Raw genomic sequence first — 8661 nt, forward strand, 5'->3', positions numbered from 1 at the left:
GATCATTGAGTCTTATTGATGCGCATACAAAATACCTCATTGAATTGATGCTCGCACAAAATAACTCAGCATATTTGTTTGGCAAATTGATGTGTCTGCTTCATTTTGTAAATGAGATCAACAACTTTGAATGCTTTGCAACACTAGACAGTTCTTAAGTTGTTGAAATTGAAGCATGATCCAGAAAACTAAATAAAATTATTGGTGAGCAATTTATTAGATAAAAGGTTGCAGATTGACTAAATAATATAACATGCAATGAAAAGACTCTATAAAATAGTCGAAGATATAATATTTTAAGCCCTACTCATAGATTTTAATTTAACATTATATATATGGATAACTGAACATTTATATAGATGTATATATATATATATATAAAGTTGATGTGGCTATCGTTGTTTCCTGCTATCATCATCTGAGAGCCGTCTGCTTCTGCATCTCAATCTCTCTCTCTCTCTCTCTCTCTCTTTCTATGCCTCTCTCTTACTCTGGCATATTTTCTGACCTAAACTACAAACTGGCATCTTGCGTTCTCTGCGTTCGTATCCAGTTCCGTCTGCCGTTTGTTTTCTGTTGCTGCTTCTTTTTGGGGCACAGAGGCAGATATCTCAAGATTTAGTGGCTACAAACACGAAACGCTGTCCGTTGTCTCTTGTCTCTGTTGTCGTCTCCGCTGACTGCTGCCTCTTGGCTGAGCTAACTCTTCTAAGCCAGACATGACCATAACTTCCACCCTGCCCCCGTAACCCCTTCCATCACGCTGAGTCGTCATTAATCTCTGCCTGCGCTGGCTACCAGTTCGCTGCACTCGGCAAGCCAGCGAGTGAGTAAAACAAAAACAAAAAACTCCAACCTAAAATTAAAAAAAAAACAACCTACGCAAAAAATGCAGCGCGAAAAAGAGGCAAGCACTCTGAGCTGAGCTCACAAGTGGCAGGAAGGGAAGTAAGAGGAGGGGGGCGGGTCGGGGGACGGTGGCAGTTAGCCTGGCTAGTTGGAAGCTGGGATCGCGCTTTGGCGGAGCTGCTCCTTAAATTTTGTTTTGTAGTGCAAATCATGATGACGCCCCCCGCGCCACCAAAAAAAAAAAAAAAGAAAAAAGAAAAGAAAAAAAAGCAAAAAGAAAAAAATGTATTTCTTATGTGGCCAAATGCTACCAAACGAGTTCGGAGCAGGTTTAGCTTTTCCGAAAACTGGCTACAGGGTATCTTGGTATATGGGCTGTATAAAATCAAAATTACAATTTTGAGAAAATTTATATAATCTGGATAAATTAGAAAATTAATTTGACGAAGGCAGTGGCATTTCTGGAGCAGGCGGGGGAGCTGTCCAAGAAAGTCGAAGGACAAAGCGAATTTGGTGATGAGTTCGTTGAAAAGTGTTAAAAGATCTGAGGGGAATTCATTTATAGCATATTTATATATTAGGTAAACATTGGTAAGCATTTTATTCTTCTTTTAATTGTGGCTCTCGCTAATAAGTGAGCTATGATTATATGATATTATAGATGAGTGTTCCTCGTATCCGAGTGCTTGTTTCTCAGTCTTACTGTTGGGTAGTCTGCCGGAATGCGTTCTAGAGGAAGGCAGGATGTCTGCTATCGTCCGAAAAGAGAGTTCTCACTCATAAGCATCATAAACACCAGGCAAAGTATGTTTCTTGGAGAGAATAAATCAGACAGGTGAGCAGGCTATTTGTAGCTACCTTCCTGACTCTCCCGAGCAGATTGCCAAAACTATGTTGGCGCCCGGCAACCAACCTCATATGCTGTGCGTACAGGGTATGGCGCAGCTGTGCACATCCCAACTGCAAAAGTTCTTGTGTCGTTTTCAAGCCGCAGCCGTTGTTGCTTCTGCTTGTCTTATTTTGGCCAAGCCAGTTTAAGTTTTGCAAACGGGTTTTCTTGCCAGTGGCAACTTTGCGCGGCTGCCGCTACTGCTGCTGTTGCAAGTGATCTCCCAGTAACCCCACCCCTCCCATCCACCTCACTCACTACTAATACCCAGTTGCAATACTCTTGCAATTAAAATTCGATTTTTATTGGCTTTATGATTGTTTATTTTTTGTTTTTTGGTCTTGTTTTTATGATTGTAGTGCATATAAAACAATTAAATGGCATTCAAATGCTTGTTGTGTTTATAAATAACAACCTATAAAGCGTGGTGTGGGGATTATTAGGGTGGCCCCTCCACCAAACTAGAGACAACACATTTTCTTGCCGCACATTTGCCACAAATGTCAAAAATAATCATCATGGGCAACACGGACATTTCATTTCATTTGACAACATAAGCGGGGCAGACCCCACATCTCACCCACAGCCCCCAACCCCCAACCCCCAACCCCGCTCCTCCCCTCGAACCAAGCACGCCCCACTGCTCGGCTGCTGCCACCCGTGCGTCCCCCCGGCGCCCGTCAAGTTGTATCCAACTTAAAATATTGGCCGCGCCCAGACAAACAAACCAAAGGGTTACCCAAAAACATTTTTATGTGTGGATTTTATTTCTTGAGCGTCTGCTTGTTGTTATTGCATTTAAAAATGGGTGGGTTGGAGGGGGGAGAGTGGCTGGTTCCCCCTCGATTTTTATGAGTGGGAAGTGCGTGCCACAAAACTGTAGATGCTCTGTCTGGAAGATCATTTCGAGGGCCCCATTTTTGTGTGTGTTTCAGTTCTCAGTTCTCAGTTCTCGCTTTTCTCAGTTCATATACATGTGTGCACACATATAAAATATATGTTTTTCCAATTAGCGTCTATTTGGTTTTTCATTTTCTGTTTTATGTTATGCCAGATAAACAACAACAACAGCAACAACAATAACAGCAACAAAAACAACAATTAAACCGGCAGCAGGCATCAACAGGCAACAACAAACTGTGAACTATTCCAACGAAAGTGTTGTCAAAGTTCATTTATGGGCCACGGAGAGCGAGAGAGAGAGAGCGAGAGAGAGAGAGCGAGAGAGAGAGAGCGAGAGAGAGAGAGCGAGAGAGAGAGAGAGAGAGATCTGTGTGGTGGGAGGGGGACCATGCAGCTGCATTGATTTGAGGGCAGCTAATTGGCTAAACTAAGTCAAGAGAAGCTGCTAAGAAGAAAAATGTGTGATTTGAATATGAAAAAAGAGAAAAAAGAGAAAAAGGAAAAAAAGAAAGAAAGAAAGAAAAAACGGCAGACAGAACCTGTTGGCAATGAGCATGAAATGTGTGTTCCCAGAATGCATGCACTGGAATGCAGTTTAAGAACGCATCGAAAACAAATCAAGTGGATCAAATGTTGCCAGAGATAGTAACTCAAAATGAGTCAACTATATAGTTATGTTCATAAGGCAAATGTCTGGCGATGTGGCTATATAAGTAAGTTCAAAAGTTATTCGCAAGTTAAGCAAAGCTAAAGTTGCGAAATGAAATAAAATGCTTAATGCAAATGGTGAAACGCCTTGAAATATGATTAAATTGATCATCTTAAGATAGTAATCATTTGGCTGACTGCATGGCAGAGAGTCCGGAATGCAGCGGGATCTTGAATATGTATATATATATATATTCGCACACACATACATATGTGTGTATACAAAGAGTGTTTCCTCTCTATCTCTCCCTCTCTCTCTCTCTCTCTTCCTCTCAGTCGCACATAAATTAACGCCCCGTGTCATATGCAGTCGCATTTCAAGGTCTTGCCAGAGCCAGCCGCATTGCATAAGGTATGTTTGTATAGAAGAGAGGAGAGAGGGAGAGAGGGAGGGGTATTTTAAGCATAACCGCAGGTTGCCCGCACGCACGCGTGTAAGTGGCAATGGGAATGGGAAGGGGAAGGGGAAGGGAAGGGAAAGGGAGACCGAGTGAGAGAATCAGAAATGTTTGAGTTCGAGGTTCGAGCACGAGATGCACTTTGCTGCCTCTTCCTCTTCTTCGTTGTCTTCTTCTTCTTCTTCTGTTGCTGCTGTTGAAGATATTTTGCGTGCCTTGAGATTTATGCGATCTTTGGTTGCTGTTGTTGTTGCTGTTGCCGTTGTTGCTGTTGTTGTATTTGCTTTATGGATAATTCTCAGTGTAAGGAGGAAAAATGCTTCATCTGCTGCGCTTGGCGTTTATTTGTCTTGATAGTTTTATTGCTTTTAGATTTATGAGTTTTTGTCTCCCGCCTCCGCGCCCCGCATCCTACGATCAGCACCACAGCAGTCCCAGAGAGATCGTTATAAAATGAGCATCGTCATAATGATGATGCCAATGATGATGATGATGATGATGATGTCTCTGGCGCACATGTCACAGGAAAAGTGTTCACACCTCCGAAATTATGAAGCAGCAACCCTCGAGTTGCCAAGCTGCCAGTTGCCAGTTGCCAGACACATGTGGCAGTGTTGATTGACGGACAACCACAGAAAGTGGAAAAAGCAGGAAACAGAGGGAGCGATAGAGAGCGAGAGAGAGAGGGAGACAGGGGACCTCGGTCAGATAATATGGTAGATTGTTTTCGTTCATTAGCCAACAATTTTTTCATTGACTGAATGCATTTCAATGGAAATCACTCAACGTGTTCAAATTTGTAGTCAAGGAGTTTGCTTTATGAATAAGTTTTATAAAAAGTTAAATAGTTACAAAAGTTGGCGATTATTCGAATTTTGAATGAAAAACTCTAAAGTTCGATTACTTAGATTGTAGTTGGGAAAAGTTTTGCAAAAACTTACTAAACTTATATTTATAAATTATTAACATCTTTCGATAATTTTAATCCACTGAAAATACCTCAAGACTTAAGGTTAACACAAAAATTGCCATGGGGTCAGAAGAATTTCGATTGAATCAATAATTCACCCACTTTTCAACTAACTGAGTATCAGCTTAAAATGAGTTTGAGTCAAAAGTCTTTAGGGAATTGAATGCCAAGAAAAAATACAAGAAAGCCCATTAAGTTTGTCAGAAATATGCTTTTGCACATAATAGATTAGTGTAAATTAATAATGAAACCGAATAATAATTTAATTCCATTTTTCCTTCGATTCTTAGAGCAGAAGTCCCCAAGAGGCCCACAAAAACTCAAGGAAACAAATAAACTGAAAAAACAACAAGAAAAAAAACGGAACAAAAAGAAAAAGAAAAAAAGAAGAAAATGCCTCGTCAGAAGTCAAAGTTTACATTTGTTTGACTGTCTCTCAAACAGGTTGGAACCGCAACGATAACTTATCAGAGAGCTAGGCACGCACACACGCTCACCCTCACATAACCACACACGACACGCACACACACACATGGAAATGTGAGCTAAGCAGCATGCAAAAAAGAATTTAACGGTTTTGCTACAAAGAGCCGCCCGCAGTTATGAAATATATAATTTTATTTTAAGCTGGGGTGCGTAGATGAAACACTCGAGAACTCGCCCCCTCTCTCCGTCTCTCTCTCTCCTTCCTCCACCCCTATGAGATGAAAATCTTTGAAGGCATTTCATAAATATGAAAAATTGTGACTACTAACTAAAAATAACAACAAGAAGAAGAACAATAAACTTTGATAAGACCTACAACAAAAAAAAAACACAAACTTTGCACAAAGGAAGCAAGCTGGAAGCTGGTGCAGAAGAGTGCAGGAAGGGCAGAGGAGGATGATGTACCTAAAAATGTTAATATTTATTGAAAGCATCAAAAAAAAAAACTGTAAAAGGGCGTGCGAAATGTGCGAGGGCAAGATGGAGAAAGAGAGAGAGAGAGATATGGAGATGGTGAGATTGAGAGAGAGAAAGAGAGAGATGGGGAGATGTTGAAATTGGGAGAGAGGTGGGAGGGGAGGAGCTAGAGTATGCTGCTTTTGTAGGTTTTATTACGTACATTACAGCCAAAATTAATAAAAGTGGAGAACAAGAGAGAGAGAGAGAGAACAGTTATTTTACGGCTGAAGCAGCGACTGAAATACCCTTCGACAAGATTCGACACGAGTATTAATTTGCCTTGTGCTCTGTGCACTCATTTCACAGGCTTAAGCGAAAGCTTTGACATAAATCCAAATGCTCAACGCCCTAACGGGAACGGGAACTGAGAACGGAATGTGCAAATATCAAAATTATACAATTCAATGGATCAAATGAATACTTTTGTTGAACTACTACTAGAAACCACTAAGGTTTCTACAGCGTCATCAGAAAAAATAATATTTGAAACACTAATAAAAATAAACTCGAATTTGTTTGTGTATTCTTATTGGGCAGATTGTCTCAATAAATAGAGTGCTGAAGTGATCTATATATTGTACATGCTCATACTTATCTAGAGAAAGAGAGAGCAAGAGAAAGAGAGAGAGAGAGCAAGCGTCACAAAATTCCTGCGCATATTGTAATACCCGTTGTTGTCAGGGCAACAACAGCGTACAGCGCACAAAATAGCAAGAGAGTAAAGTACACGCAGCATAATAAAAAGTTAAGCTCAAACAAACATATATAAATATATATATATATATATATATATATGTATATATATATTTATTTATATATATACATGTGTGTCCGTGTGTATATGACAAAAGAGCAATTTGTTATTTAATGAAACTGAAAATGAAATAAGTCGACAATGCTGCAGGAATTGTGTGAGGGCAACACAAAAAAAGATAAACACGCACACAACAACACACAAACACACAAAAACACACACACACCCAGCAAGTTGCAGATACAAAGATACTTTAGCTGCGACAAAAAAAAACCGTATCTGCAAGATGAAAAGCATTAACACAGCGCATGCTAATAGCAAATGCATACACACACACACACACACACACACACACACACACACACACATACACACACATATACACACACATACACACAGCAGCAGCATCTTGTTTAACTTCTTATGTAGAATATTGTCAGGGCACATATTGCTTGGGTCCAGAGACCAAAGACTAGGCAGCCTTTGATTGCTATCAGCAACAGCAATAGCAAAAACAACAACAATAACAACTAGGGGAGACGAGGCAAGAGACTGGCTCGTAAAAACCAGCTAGCATAAGAGTGCCAACATCAAGCGCCCCACCCCATCCTCTCACCCTGCAGCCACAAAAACTGTATCTGTATCTTTGACATTAAACAGCAAACAGCAACAACAGCAACAACAACAACAACAACAGCAAAAAGTTGAGCTAATAAAGCAAAGCTCAAACAGCCACCAAGCACACACCGCACACACTACTCACACCACCACACACACACACACCCCCCTAAACACCACCCATATGACCAGTGCCAAGGCCAAGCCACATTTCCATTATTGTTGCTTAAGCGTCGCTAAGTGAAAAAAGTTGTATTTCGTTTGTGTTTTTTTTTATTTTTGTGTCACAAAACATTGCAACAATTTTTCAGACACAAACATTTTATGACTCGGTAATAATCCACTCAACAAAAAAAAAACAGATTTCCAAAATGTTTCTAGCTGAAAATTAAGGAACTGGAAGTAATGCAACTTACAAATTTAAAAAGCTTCTACTTCCACCAAGTTGTCCTCAAAAAAGAAAGTTCAATTTTGTTTTTGTTTTTTGCTTTTTTTTTTATTCGATATTAATCCTAGCTAAGCTGTTGCGGCTCCGTTCGGAGGCTGAGGCTGAAGCAGTTCATGTTTTATTGAGCAAGCTCTTAAGTATCATTTTAAATTTTAGCTTTAACAAAGTGCAATTTTCTGATATTTTCTTCAACCGTTCAGAATCTCCGAAATGGAGCTGAGGTTGAAACGGTTCGCTCTTCGCGGTTCACTTCTGAGTTATAGAATTCTACACATCTTTAGCATTAAACTTGAATTTTGACATTGAAATATTTGCAATCCTTATAATCGACATGACTTTAATTCTTTCTCTTCTACTTTGCTACTGTTTTTTATTTTGTTGTCGAGCACAATTCATACATTAATATTAAACATTAAGTATTAAACACTAAACACATTCCGATTGGAGCTCCATTTTGTTATAACATGTCTTAAATTATGCTTGATTTATTTTTTTATTTGATGATTTTGTTTTATGCTCAATGCTTAGTTGCTTAAGTTGAAATCGATCGCATTTGATTGCCCCAATCGATGGCTCGATTGAGAGGGGTCCCTCCACTTCCCCACTTCCCCACTCTCCACCCCATCCTCTACGATGTATCGACAGCTTGTTAAAATTGTTTAACGAGAAACACAACAACAAAAATAAGCGAGACTTTGAACATGCTTGCAACACACCAACCCACACCAAATGTGATCGTGTCATGCACAACAGACGAAGCAGCCAAAGAAGAAGAAGCAGAAGCAGACGGAGCAGCCAAAGAAGAAGAAGAAGCTGAAGCAGTTGAAACCTTTTCGTCCAAAAAGAGAGTCACCATCAGAATCAATGACAATGACAGCATTCGCCCCCACACTTGCCCCCTACACAAATCGCAGACACATTTGTCGCATCAACAGTCACCCAAAAAAAAAAAAATAGAAATAAAAAAAAACCGTTTAAGGGGAATACCTGGAACGGGACAGAGGAGAGTTAAAGGGGTGGGGAGGGTGAAAGTTACGTTGCGCTTCAGCGGCTTGTAACAAGACAAAAAATACAAAAAATTAAAGATCAACGAGCAACCGACTAGAAAAACAACAAAACAAGAAACAAAACAAAAAAACTCAAGCCACACACAACGCGACGCGGAAGAAGAAGAATCGA

This window comes from Drosophila grimshawi, unplaced genomic scaffold (assembly GCF_018153295.1).
Source record: "Drosophila grimshawi isolate 15287-2541.00 unplaced genomic scaffold, ASM1815329v1 contig_848, whole genome shotgun sequence".
In the NCBI taxonomy this organism is placed as follows: Eukaryota; Metazoa; Arthropoda; class Insecta; order Diptera; family Drosophilidae; genus Drosophila; species Drosophila grimshawi.